Below are 15,341 nucleotides of genomic sequence, written 5' to 3'. Positions count from 1 at the left end.
GGACGATTACTGAACGAATGACCACATTTCCTGCTTACCATACACATGTCTACCCAAGATAAGGTATTTACTTTCTCTTCTATCAATGCAAATAGCCTAAACTCAGCGGTCACTAGACGCCACACACTAGATTTGCTCAAAAGACAAAAAGCAGATGTACTGCTGATTCAAGAAACTAATTTTAAACCTGATAAACTCCCCAACTTTGAACATGCATACTATGACACATGGTTTCATGATACTACAACGCAAGTGGGCTCGAGGGGTACTTCAATAGCAATAGCTTGAGGAATACCATTTCAGCCTCATAAATTATTGACAGATCCTATTGGCAGATATATCTTCATCAAAGTTCTTTTAGATGGGAAACTAGTCACTATTTGCCGTTTATATGCCCCAAATAAAAAACATCTGAAATGGCTATTATCGACATTTAGAAAAATAGAAGACTTCAGGGAAGGGACCCTCATCATAGACAGAGATCTAAACGTGGCATTAGATCCCTTTATAGATACCACAAAAAAAGAGTATAGTCTCCACAAAAGATTTAATTAGGATAAAAGTACAACTTGGATCTATGCAAGTATTAGACACATGGAGGCATCTACATCTGTCTGATTGCGACTTTACCTATTATTCCCACCATCACAAGTCATACCACCCACTTGACTATATTTTTATCCCTAGACATCTACTACCCAACGCAAAATATTCTACTATATTTCCTAATATTCACTCAGATCATTCCATAGTAATTCTCCAGATGACATTAGTTAAACCTTTTTCTGTCAATAGAACATGGCAGCTTAATGAGACAATTCTGAATTCATCTGAAGTTTGCGCAGGTATTACTAAGACACTCAATCAATATTTTGACCAGAATGATACTGCGGAGGTTCCTGACACAACTCTATGGGAAGCACATAAATCAGTAATTAGGGGAGAGCTAATTTCGATCTCATCATATTTTAACAGAGACAGCAAGAAGTGAGAGTTTTATATGATGAAATATATGACTTGGAAACCCAACATAAAAAGAAAGTAGGGCCACAATTGTTGATTGAATTAACTAAGAAAAGTCAACGTCTGAATGAAATCCTAAATTTAAAATCGGTAAAATGGTATGCTTCGTGGCGAACTAGAATGTTTGCACATAGAGACGAAGCCGCAAAACTCATGCTATCGAGACTGAGATGACGCCAAGCTCGAACTTATATACATTCCATTAAATCTTCAAATGGACAAAGCACCCAAAGCTATACAGAAATAGAGAAAGAGTTTCTGAACTATTATAAGCAATTATATAATCTACGCCCAAAAGAAGCAAGCCCTGACAAATCAAAAAGAAAGCAAACTATTAAAGCCTTCCTGTCCCGATTGAAACTTTTGCAACTAACAGTACCTCAGCAACATCACTTAACCAAACCATTCCAACTGGATGAGCTTTGGTCTACCCTGTCAAAGAGCCCATCAGGAGAAATGCCAGGCTCAGATGGACTACCAACACTATACTATAAGTCCTTCCCATTGATATTTCTTCCACACTTGCTGAGCATGTGCAACTCAGTGCTGAATGGAGACCATTTTCCCGCCCAGGCGCTAGAAGCCAAGATTTCACTAATATATAAAGAAAGCAAAGATCAAGAGCTATGTAGTAGCTATAACTGATTTCATTATTAAATGTCGATCTGAAACTATTTGCTAGCATGATAGCATGTAGAGTAGCAGAGTACTTGCCGACAATAATATCTTTGAATCAGACAGGCTTTGTGGGGGGAAGAGAGAGGATGGATAATGCGTATAAGATACTGCATCTCATGCACTATATGAGGGAAAGAAAACTTCCTCTAGTCTTAGGCCGGAGTCACACTACAGCGAGATACGGCCGAGTCTCGCTGGTTAAAAGCAAGCTCTGGTACCGGCACTCCGGAGCGGAGCGTGCAGCTCCATGTATTGCTATGCGGCCGCATGCTTTGCTCTGGAGTGCCCGTGCCAGAGCTTGCTTTTAACCATCGAGACTCGGCCGTATCTCACTGTGTGTGATCCCGGCCTTACTTGGGACGGATGCGGAGAAGGCCTTTTACAGGGTGGACTGGAGCTACTTAGAGGAAACATTAGACAGTTTTGGCTTCCCACAACAATTAGTATTAACCATAATGAAGATGCACAAAGATCCCATGGCCCGCATTAGAATTAAGGGCTCACAATTAAGAATGGCACACGTCAGGGCTGCCCTCTGTCACCACTCCTTTTTGTATTGGCGATGAAACCCTTGTTGAGTGCCATACAGCAAAATCGGGAGATTGAAGGCATCGAAATAGGTAAAATTCATTATAAAATGGCAGTTTTTGCCAATGACTTTCTTGTCCTGATGACAAGACCGCTCAGAAGTTTTCCTGTTTTGATGAAAATTCTTGATGAATATAGTAACCTCTCAAATTTTAAAGTGAACATGTCTAAATCGGAGGCTTTGAATCTAAATGTCCCTCAGCATAGCCTTACTAAATTAAAAAAACTATTTCCCTACACATGGCCTAAATGTTTTATTACTTATCTAGGAATTAAAATAAGAAGTAACCACAAAGAGTTGTTATCACACAATTACTACCCCCTACTTGATAAAGTAACAACTACCATCCGCTCTTGGAGAGATCAATATTTATCATGGACAGGGAGGAAAAACCTACTGAAAAGCCTGATATTACCCAAATTCATCTATATGTTCCAAATGCTGCCCATCCATATACCGGATTCCTTTGTAGCCAAAATTAATTCTCTATTCCTCAAATATATATGGAAAAATGCAAAACCCCATATAGCATTTCGCACATTGTCCTAAATCAAATGGTGGAATGGGTGCTCCTGATATTAGGAAATATTATTATGTCGCAGTACTGTCACGGACAGTAGATCTAATCCGAGGCTCACAGGGCAAACAGTGGATGGCAGTGGAGAAAGGACTTTCGCCTCTACCCCTCAAACCACTTCTATTGACCTATACTAGGAAGCACCCACCCCCATTACACCCTAATTCACTCACCCAAGCACTTATCAAGATTTGGGCAAAAACATGCAATATTCTCTTACCACCTTCATCCCCACTATTAACACTTTCAAATATATTAACCCAATCAATAAAGCCTACTACTAAAAAGGAAAGCACCAGGCAACAGGTGAATAACATATCTATATACCAGCTAATAATTGATGGGGTGCGTCTTTCACTGTCAGATATTCGTAAACTTCCGGACCACTCGAACTTCAATTTCATGCAATATTCTACTCTCAAAGGGTCACTGAAACAATTACACTACAATGCAGACTCAGCTCGAAAACTCACGTAATTTCAAGCTTTATGTGCTAAATCAGCTAGGTCTTTGAAAGCACTATCTACAATCTATCAAGCACTTCTATCGGAAGACCTTTGTTTAAAAAGAGCCTTTATAACAAGATGGGAAAAAGACCTGGGTTATACATTTACATTTACAAAAGCACAAGTGTTACATATATACAAACATTCTCATGGCCCAACAAATTGTGTGAAAACTCAGGAAAACTCCTATAAAATAATATCTAGGTGGTATTTTTCACAGACACAGATTAGGACTTGGAAAGCAAACTCTCAAACTACATGTTGGAGATGTGAAAATGGAGACAGAGTTTATATACACCTGTGGTGGTCATGCCCGATTTTAAGGCATTTCTGGTCATTGGTGGAGGTGGTTATTCAGGACATTACCAGAAGGAAACTGAAGCTGACATCAGAGACAGCGCTGTTAAATTTTCTGATATAACCTGATCACTTGCGTGCCACAACTCTAGCCCATAATATTTTAGCTGCTGCTAAACTTCTAATACCTACATATTGGAAGTCAATTAATATACCCTCATACTCTCAACTATTACTGAAAATAGATCAGCTATGCAGAATGGCTGAATTGGTGGCTGTAGTTAATCATTCACAAATAACCTTCAAGGAGATCTGGTGCCCTTGGATTCACTTTCGATCTAGCGGTCATCTGATAAATATTGGTTTATATTAAACAGTATTGGGTGCAATGTTATGATGCCCCCCAACCTCCCCTCCCCATCTCCCCCTTCTATCCCTATTTCCAATCTCTTTTTTCTTTCACTTTCTTAAACTTTATCTTCGAAGTTATGTTTCTCTTTAATGTTAATATTTAGCTGACAGGCCACCTAAGTGCCCTGTCATATAGTTAAAATATCAGATATCAAGTCTAATGGCTAGGTTGAGGATTCCTTCTGCTAAGTGGGGTCCCAAGTTTATTGGTCCTTATGAAATTTTGGAGGTTGTTAATCCTGTGTCCTGGGGAGCCTAGGTAGGCTGAAGCTAATAACCCGGGCCCCTGCGATATCCCTCAGAATAGGGAAACCCTGTCTGTCCCTCTCCCAGAGATTACACTGATGGTGTGCTTGTCTGGGCCGCCAGGCCTGCCCCTGACTCCTGTTTCAGTACTAATCTGAAACCTCCTCCCACTACCCAGTGATAATTCCTCACACCAACCCCTACAGAAAGCACAGACAGGGAAAACCAAAAACGCACCACGCCGCAAACACACTCAGGAAAACACTATAATGTGCATAGGGCAAAACAAAACACAAATAGGAAGGAGAAATATGACAAAGGATCATACACCACCAGATATGATATTTCCACTCCAAGACCACCACTCCGAACCGAGATCACCAGGTACAAGAAACAAGCTATAATCGCCAACGCCCAAAGTTTAGAAGAACTATTTAAAGGCCGAGGGCGTGACCCAGTCTCCAATGCGAGTACCAGCTAAATTAACCCCGAAACAACCTAGATAATATTTAGCCGGCGCCACTGAGCGCATAGTGGACGAATGCAGAATTACCGCTGTCTGTCGGACGCCCTACTGTGAATAGCGTCTGACATGACATCCTGTTGTCTTTTGATTGCACTTGCCTCCATTGCTGCGGATTTCCAATGTGTTCCATAAGGCTCTGTTGAAGCATTTGGTGTCTTCCTCAGGTGACTCTTCCTCACACCCGCCACCTGTTGTGGTGGATGGCCAGACCAAGCATGAGATGAAACAGGTTGTTGATTCTCATATGCTCTGCTGTTCACTTCAGTATTTGGTCCATTGGAAGAGGTACGGTCCTGAGGACCGGTCATGGGTGCCAGCTAGTTCAGGCCATGCGGATCGGTTGGTCCTTGACCTTTCACGCTCAGTATCCAGGGAAATCTGGAGGTCCAGAGGCCCGCCATTGAAAGAGTGGTACTGTCATGATCCAGGCCAGGGTTTGTTTCTTGCTATTCTCTCCACGGTCTGGTCATGCAGGGGTTAACCTTCTTTGCCTTGTTTTAGGATCTGTTTTGCTATTTCAGTCCATGGCTGCCTGCAGGCAGCGTCAGCTATAGTTCTTGCCCCCGGCTTGAGCGACTGACCCGTTACACCCTGATTTGTCCTCTGCCCATTTACTCAGTTCTCCTGCCTTCCCATTCCTGCTTCCCTGCTCGTCTTGTTGTGTGCTTCCCAAGCTGTGACATTGGTATCTGACCCGGCTTGTCCTCTTTTTCTCTGTTTTACATCTCTGGCATCTCCGTTCCCGACTGGCTCTGACTTCTTTGGCGTGTATCTGCCCACATGTATTACTGTTACCCTGGTACTGAATTTCCTGTCTGTTCCTGACCCAGCTTGTCTGACATCTCTCTCTCGCCTCCTAGCGGTGCCTGCGCTGTGCAGTGAAGTGTTACGTCGTAAGTGCTACCAATCATCCCTCTCCAGCATCCCCTGGGATAGGATGCACAATACTGCACTGCGGCAGCATTACACCTTATGCACATAACAAAAAAATGTTTCTATTGCTAAGCATGATATGGCCTGCCATATCCAATGTTGTAAAATTGTAACGGTAAAATTGTTGTCTGTGCAGAGCTGTAGCACATAGAAAAACATTTTTGGGGTCTTACAAATGTGATACAGCAGGCTAAATCCAAATTTGAAATTGTTTGGAGCATATCTTCTTGGTTATGCAGGCTTCACCCACACTAAAAAATAAAATTTCTGTTACTAACATCACACAGTAAATTACATCTCCCTTTCAAATTGTTTGTAGTATTTAGTCTGTTATAGAAGTCTGATCCACAGGCCCACCAAAAATTCTTTGGTTACTAATGTCGTACACTAGGGGACATCTCATTTTCAAATTCTTTGCAGTATCTATGACGCTAGTCACTTCTCACGGCCAAACTGTGAGTCAGAGTGGTCAAGGAGTCCATGGCCAGAAGCCAGGAGGAGACCTCTTAAAGAGAAGCAAGAGACAAAAGCGTAGTGAGGTAATGTTCCAAGGTCAGTGAACCGGAACGACAACGGATCAGAGCTTCAGGAGTTAAACAGGAGAATGGAAAGAATGAAGGTCAGGCAACAGATCAAGCATACAGAACTTAAGGCATAGGAAAGCATAAACCTCACAAGTTGAATGTACATCTGGCAGAGTTCTGGGAGACACAGCTCAACTAAGAAGTATGGCAGTTACCTGGAATAATGAACACCTGGATTTAAAAAAATGGAACAGAGTCCAGTCCAGGTGAAATAAGATAAAACTGCTTTATTTCGGCATGATGCAACGTTTCTACCAGAGGTCTTTACCATACTTGACTACCGTAACTGGATGAACTGCCCCCTCCAAAAAATGTTTGCATTCCTCAAAGGCCAATATGGCAGCAAGTAACTCCCAATTCCCAACATAAAATAAAATGGGATGCATTATAAGAGGCATAGATGCTCATGAGGAAAGCATAATTTTATCTCTATACAAGTCACTAGTTCGACCACACTTAGAATACTGTGCACAGTTCTGGTCTCCGGTGTATAAGAAAGACATAGCTGAACTACAGCGGGTGCAGAGAAGAGCGACCAAGGTTATTAGAGGACTGGGGGGGTCTGCAATACCAAGATAGGTTATTACACTTGGGGCTATTTAGTTTGGCAAAACGAAGACTAAGGGGTGATCTTATGTTAATGTATAAATATATGAGGGGACAGTACAAAGACCTTTCTGATGATCTTTTTAATCATAGACCTGAAACCGGGACAAGGGGGCATCCTCTGCGTTTGGAGGAAAAAAGGTTTAAGCATAATAACAGACGCGGATTCTTTACTGTAAGAGCAGTGAGACTATGGAACTCTCTGCCGTATGATGTTGTAATGAGTGATTCATTACTTAAATTTAAGAGGGAACTGGATACCTTTCTGGAAAAGTATAATGTTACAGGGTATATACACTAGATTCCTTGTTAGGGCGTTGATCCAGGGAACTAGTCTAATTGCCGTATGTGGAGTCGGGACGGAATTTTTTTCCACAATGTGGAGCTTACTCTTGCCACATGGGTTTTTTTGCCTTCCTCTGGATCAACATGTTAGGGCATGTTAGGTTAGGCTATGGGTTGAACTAGATGGACTTATAGTCTTCCTTCAACCTTAATAACTATGTAACTATGTAACTATGTAACATCATAATTTCTCTCCGCTGGTGAAAATTTTTTAGAAAGAAAAGCACATGGATGCAGGTTAGTCAGCGTTTTGGGCCCCTGTGATAAGACTGCCCCATTCCGATCTCTGAAGCATCCACCTTCATAATGAATGGTTCTTGGAGATCAGGTTGGATCAGAATGGGTGCGGACATAAAACACTCTTTTAATCTTTTAAAAGTCCTGATAGCACCCGAAAACCAAACCATGAGATTCACTCTCTTATGTGTAAGGTCAGTAAGGGGTTTAGCTATCTGTGAAAACCCCTTGATAAAATTTCTATAATAGTTTTCAAATCCCAGAAAATGCTACAAAGCCTTAAGATGTCCTGAGCAGAAAAAACACATTTCTCTAATTTACCAAACATAGTTATCCCTCAATCTCTGTATCATAACAAGGACATGTTCCTGGTAAGTGTCCAAGTCTGGTGAGAAAATTAGATTGTCATTGAGGTAAATCACAACAAATCTTCCAATGCAATCAGAGAATATATCATTCATAAAATTTTGAAACACAGCTGGTGCATTAGATAATCCAAAAGGCATGACACGGTTTTCAAAAAGACCCTCAGATGTTAAAAACGCTGTTTTCCACTCATCACCCTTCTGGATGCGTATCAAATTGTTAGCCCCTCTAAGATCATGTTTAGAAAACAGCCTGGCCCCAACAAGCTGATTATATACAGTAGGTCGGGGATGAGTGAAAGCGGGTAAGTATTTTTAAGGCCAGGGCCACACTTGTGAGTGTGATGTGAGAACCTCACGCCAATACCTGGCTGGCACTGCCCGGCATAGAAATACGTGCAGCCGCAAGCTCCGGTCCGATTGCTGGCGGCAGTGCCAGGTATTGATGCGAGAAATTCACCCGAGTTTCTCATATCACACTCGCAAGTGTGACCCCAGCCTAACCATGATCTTGTTTAGTTCTCAGAAATCAATGCAAGGACAGACACCAACATCTTGTGTACAGGGGTATTTACACTCAGATGCTCTGGGAGTGTGCTGGACAGCTCGCCTAATCAAATAGTAGCAGTGTGACTAATAGGCTGAGAACCAGACACTATGCATTTTTTTTTTATGTGAACAGAGTCCTATACAGGTCTTAATTGTGCAAATGTATACTAAGCAGCCACCCCCCTCTGAATAGGTATGCAGTTAGTGGCTATCTATTTAGTATTTTGCACCTGTGTTGCCAACATCTTGCTATATGGGCTGGCTGCATATTGTGGTGCATTTGTTCGGAGACCTGGGCAGGTAAGCGGTGCTGCCTTTTTTCTGCTGTTTTTCTCGACAAATTGAATAGTTGAGCTTTCAGCAACTTGGCGCTAAGAATTAGCTCAATAGCACAATCATAGGAACAATGGGGAGGTAGTATCTCTGCCTCTTTTTCTGAAAGGACATCTCCAAAATCCTTCAGGTACCAGAGAAGACCCTCTAGACTAGCGGAGCATATTTGTACATTTTTCAGACATTTCTTGTAACAATTGAGGCTTCATTTCACAATCTCCTTCTGTCACCAATCAATAACTGGATTGTGAATCTGCAATCATGGAAATCCCAATACCAACCTAGCAAGTAAATTATCCAACACAAAACAGGAGATGGATTCTGAGTGGAGTGCTCCCATTTGGAGAGTGAAATCCACAGTTGAACCCTTGACTAATTTATGAGCTAACAGTGGCTTGTCAAGGGCGATGACTTGAATGGGTCTTCCTAAACTAACTGTCTCTAACCCTAACTTCAGCACCAGTCCCAAATTAATAAAGTTAGCATCAGACCCACAGTAAATGAAAACCAATATTGATAACACCTGGTTCACGAAGGAAATCATTGAATTTATCAGTACTTTATCAGACTAAGAAAAAGGTACCTGGGAGTCTGGGTGACCTGATAAACTTGATAAGGACCTCTGATCGAAACGTTGTATCATGGCGAAATAAAGCAGTTTTATCTTTTTCACCAGGACTAGATGCTGTTCCCATCTTTTTTTTGATTGCTGTGCTTCACCAAGAGGATTCCCTGGACTGAGAACATGCATCTCTATACAATATAGAGAGTGCTGTCAGCTTTTCTCCTTTCATAATGAACACCTGAAGAGAGCCAACGCCTCACAGTCTCAGATTGTATAGTCAACACACTGACAGCTCAGCACACCCCTGTACCAGATTGGATGTTGAAGTTGTCAATCAAAGTACTGACAGCTTATATTGATAACACCTGGTTCTTGAAGAAAATCATTGTATTTATCAGTACTTTATCAGACTAAGAAAAAGGTACCTTGGAGTCTGGGTGACCTCCTTGGCCATCACCCAGACTCAGACATTCCCCCAATGGTTTGGTAGCTTGAAAATGAGCTGGGCAATTCTTAAGAAAATAAGAAAATGTCCAGAGAGACCACAGTATACACAGAGTCCAAGATTTTGTCTCCATCTTCTTTCCGCAACACGAAGACTGGCAACTCTAAGCTTGGGTAAATGGACCTGCTCTAGGGAAGCATAACATGCGGCCTGCTGTTCACCATGTCTCTCATGGATTCTGCGGTCCATTCATATCTCTTGAGTCATGTCCTCCATCAGAGAACAAGGGACGTCATAGGGGACCAGAGCATCCTTGAGTATCATAGAAAGGCCTCTTTGGAACTGGCACCTGAGAGCAGAATCATTCCATAGAACTTCCATGGACCACTACCAGAACTCAGTGCAGTAGTCCTCAGCTGTTCGAACCCTCTGTGCCAGGTTCATGATCTTAGCCTCAGCAACCTGGATTCTGTCGGGTTCGTCATATATCAGACCTAAACTGTCAAAAAGCCATAAACAGTAAACTGTTCTGGAACCTGTGGGGACAAAGAAAATGCCCAGGTCTGAGGACGCCCTCACAGTAGGGACATGATTATCCTCACCCGCTGGAACTCCTCCCCTTATGACTGGGGCATAGGGTAAAAATAACTTACAGCTCTTCCTGAATACCCTAAACTGGTCTTTCTCTCCCAAAAGTTTATCAGGGAGGGACATCACAGATTCAGAAGAGACCAACTGTACAACAGAGGGTACTATCACAGCCACTGCTAGCAGTAGGGGGCTATGAGGGGTCTTTATCAAGTTATTTATCTGACCATGCAACTGATATTGCAATGACTCTAGACTCTGGCAATTCTTCGCCAGATCCTGAGCCATCTGTGTAAAATTTGCCACCTGGTCACAAAGCGTGTGTACAGGATCCATACTGGTGAAAAAGAAAAACATATCAGCCAGACGTGATAAGATGCTAGTCACTTCTCACGGCCAAGCCATGAGTCATAGTGCTCAAGGAGTCCAAGGTCAGAAGCCAGGAGTGTAAGTCATAAACAGAAGGAAGAGACAAAACAGCAGTCAGGTAACGTTCCGAGGTCAGAGTATCGGGACGATAATGGATCAGAGCTGAAGGGGTTAAACAGACGGATGGTCAGAACAAAGTCCAAGGTCAGGCAACAGATCAATCATCCAGAACTCAAGGCACAGGAAAGCACAAACTTCACAAGCTGAATGTACGTCTGGCAGAGTTCTTGGAGACACCGCTCAGCTAAGAGTCATCGCAGTTACCTTAAAAAATGAACACCTGGAGACAGCCGACGCCTCACAGTCTGAGATTGGATAGTCAAGCTGTCAATCAACACACTGAAAGCTCAGCACACTGCTGTACCAGATTGGACGGCCGAGCTGTCAGTAACTGTATCCCAGACACACTGAGGGCTGGAACCATGACAGTATCTACTCTGCTATAGAGGCCTAAACCACAGGAACCAAAAAATTCTTCTGTTACTAACGTAGTACAGTAATAGAGGACATCTCACATTCAAATTGTTTGTAGTATCTATTCTGTTATAGAGGCCTAATATTGTTTGACACATATGTTATTTGTCATACGGCTCATCCACACTCAAACAATTCTTTCCTCTGTGACTAACGCGATTCAGCCATATTTCATCTTGTCATTGTCATGGTTCAGGCTGGGATTTCCTTGTTTCTCCTTTCCCTGTCTGATCATGTTAGGGGCTAACTTTCCCTGCCTCGCTCCTGTTTCCGGTCTGCTATATCTCGGTTTTGTTTACACGTTTGCAGTGCCACTTTTAATTCTTGCCTTCGGCATGAGTAGCTGGCTGTGATGAGTTCTTGATCTGTCCTGCTGCATTCACCTGACCCGTCCCATGTCTGCTAACCCTCTCCTGACCTGTCCCTGCTTCTCATCGCCATGAGTTGAGATTTCCGGTATTTGACTTTCTCTCATCCTTGACTTCATTCAGCCCCTCCCTGCTGTTATTTCTGTTACTGACCATTTACTGACCTTGGCTCACTTTTGACTTTGTGTTCTGCTATGTCCCCTTTGTGCTTCGTTGACCTCTGGTGTCTACCTAGGTCTCTGTCTACTCCTCTGTCGCCTAGTGGTTGCTTCACTGTGTTACTACTGGTCTGCCGCTTAGCCGGACATTCAGCCCACTCACCTCTCTGTTGCCATCAGGTAGATTGTATATCACTCTGCATGAACTCCCAGTATTACAGTGGGACATTATAACTGGCCGGCTGGGAAATTGTTGCCATTGCCAATTCCGAATAGACACTGGACTCATTTGTCCATGGATTTTAACACCGATCTCCCTCTTTCCAATGGCAAGACAGTGGTTTGGGTAGTGGTTGACAGGTTTAGCAACAGGCGCATTTTGTTCCCTTGGCGGGACTACCTAATGCTGAGACACTGTCTAAATTGTTTATTGAGAATGTTGTATGGTTGCATGGCGTGCCTTTGAATGTGGTGTCTGACAGAGGGGTGCAATTCGTGTTAAAGTTTTGGAGGGCGTTTTGCAAGAGGTTGGGTATTAGTTTGATTTTCTGCTCTGCCTACCATCCCGAAACCAACGGTCAGACAGAGAGGACGAATCAGTCTTTAGAACAGATTTTGCGGTGTCTTGCCACATCTTGGCAGGATGATTGGTGTTCCTCGTTGCCCGTGGCTGAGTTTGCATTCAATAATTGGGTTAATCAGTCCACTGGCACCTCCCTGTTTTTTTGTAATTATGGTTTCCACCCCCATTTTAGTGTATTTTCCAGGCTGGATTGGGGGTGTCTAGGTGATGACTCAGCAGTTCAATGGTTGGGAAAGGTTTGGAGGGAGGTACGGAAGAACATTGGGGTAGCTCAGGGCAGACAGAAACATTTTGCTGATAAGCGACGATCTGTAAGACCTAAGTTTCTGGTAGGAGATAAAGTGTGGTTGTCTACCAAGAATATTCATTTGAAAATTCCTTCCGTTAAGTTGGGTCCCAAGTTTATTGGTCCTTACAAGATTATTGAGGTTGTCATCCCAGTTGCTTGTTGCTTAAGTTTGCCTCCGTCGTTTCGCATCCCCTATGTGTTTCATAAGTCAATTCTTAAATCGTATGTATCTTCCTCTGCTGAGTCTCCTCTTCCTCCGACTCAGGTTTCTGTGGATGGTCAAACAGAGTATGAGGTTGGACGGATTATAGACTCTTGAATAGATCATAGCTCACTTCAATGTTTGGTACATTGGAGGGGTTACGGTCTGGAGGATCGGTCTTGGGTATCGGCACGATCAGTCCATGCTAATCGGTTGGTTTGTGCCTTTCATACACATTTCCCTGAGAACTTGGGGGTACTGCGGCCCCCCTTGAGAGGAGGGTATGGTCATGATTAAGGCTGGGATTTCCTTGTTTCTCCTTTCCCGGTCTGGTCATGTTAGGGGTTAACTTTTCCTGCCTCGCTCCTGTTTCTGGTCTGCTATATCTCGGTGTTGTTTACACGTGTGCAGTGCCAGTTATATTTCTTGCCTTCGGCGTGAGTTGCTGGCTCTGGTGAGTTCTTGATCTCTCCTGCTGCCTTCACTTGACCCTTCCCATGTCTGCTAACCCTCTCCCTACCCACCCCTGCCTCTCATCGCCATGAGTTGGGATTTCCCGGTATTTGACTTTCTGTTCTGTTATGTGTTACTGACCGGTTACTGACCTTGGCTCACTTCTGACTTTGTGTTTTGCTTTGTCCCCTTTGTGCTTCGTTGACCTCTGGTGTCTACCTGGCTCTCTGTCTACTCCTCTGTCCCTTAGTGGTTGTTTCACTGTGTTGCTACTGGTCTGCCACTTAGCCGGACATTCAGCCCACTCACCTCTCTGTTGCCATCTGGTGGAATGTATGCCACTCTGGATGAACTCACAGTATTACAGCGTGACAGTCATTTACTGCTGCTGAAACTCAGCTGTTTGCAGAGCCGGTTCAGAGTTTAACATCTAGTTTCTTGTTGCTAATACTGTGCTCGTACCACACTATCCGAGCAACATGACTGGGAAAAAGCAAGGCTCTAGTGGAAGGGCGATTAGGCTTGGTGTTCAAGGTGCATTTGGGGTAGGTGGTAATGTTTGTGAGATCACTAGTGAACTAATAACATCAGGTCCTATGCAAAGACAACTGTCAATTTCTTACTGGATGGGTTACTCCACTAACTTTCTTTGGCAGACACACAGTGGTACACCTTGTTAATGAGGCTCAGAAAGAGCATGTGCTTGAGTGGATGACAAACGCAGCTTCAAGTGGCCTCCCTTCTCTTCCTCCACCTCAGCATCATGTTTAGTACTGTCCACAGAGGTGGCAGCCAAATTACTCTTGCTTCCCCCCGTGTCCCAACTCTCCAACCATACAACTGACCATACGAAACTACAGATGCATGATTCTGAAGACAGTTCCCACATTCTATGCCATAGCCATGAGAAGTGTACTCAAAAGCTTCACAGAGTCAAGAGTAGGAAATCTGCACTGATGCCAAAAAAATTTTAAGCTTGCATCCGGGGCACGATCAAGTAGGGTATGAGCAGCATCCTGTCCCTCGTCACAAGACGTTAACCCCCAGGACGGGAGGTGTTTGTAATGAGACTCAGACATCTGAGGCTCATGTGGACTGTACTGTGCTGTCAGGGAAGAAAAAGGAGGAGGGCGACACCAAGGGCGAGGAATGTGATAACAGGATAATGATGATGAGGTGGTAGATACCAGTTGGCGTGAACATAGAGGCCCATAGTTGAGTAGGTAATCTGAGGAGGAAGACAAGGAGCCTACGTTGCGCCATACGTCGCAGACAAGTAGTGATGCAGCCACTACGAGCAATGCATCCTCTGCCATAACTTTGGCTGTGACCAGCATCGTCCGCAGGTCTGCAGCTCGCAGGGGTGGCAAGTGTTGAATAGCCTGGGCCTTTTTTGACACCAAAAAGGATTAGCTACCTCACGTAATCTGCCAACTTTGCAAAAAAAACTAAAAAGGTAAAAAGGTAAAGAGGTTAAAAGTGCAATAATTTGATTACTACACGTCTAAACCTTCACATTCGCAATCAACATGCGTTACTCTGAGAATCGCACTGCACTGAAATGCAGACCAGCGGACCTCAACAGCCATCAGCAACCTCCTCAATCGCATCTGCTGCTTCTTCCTCCTCCTCTGCTACCATGTCAACTAATAAGACACAGGTATCCAACAGCAGAACCTCGGGTTCCTTACCTGCTCCAGTCATGCTGACTGAGAGCTGGCCATTGGCTGAAATGGAAGCAGACATGCCTCCTGTTTTTGACTGATCTCAGAGAAAGAGCACACCAAAATTTTCTAAATCCACCATAACATTTCCACCTGCACCTCCCTCACTGTCCGGCAGTTTGTCCGGTTCACCATACTTTGCCCTCTCTCGGCACTGCAGACAGCCTAAGGTAGCACAGTTGTAGTCACAAAATATTGTTTCCTCCTATGCATGGCAAAGCTAAGATGTTTGAATTCACAATTTCCAATCTGTTGGCC

Source organism: Ranitomeya imitator, chromosome 10, assembly GCF_032444005.1.
Source record: "Ranitomeya imitator isolate aRanImi1 chromosome 10, aRanImi1.pri, whole genome shotgun sequence".
Classification (NCBI taxonomy): Eukaryota; Metazoa; Chordata; class Amphibia; order Anura; family Dendrobatidae; genus Ranitomeya; species Ranitomeya imitator.
This window is presented reverse-complemented; position numbering follows the sequence as displayed.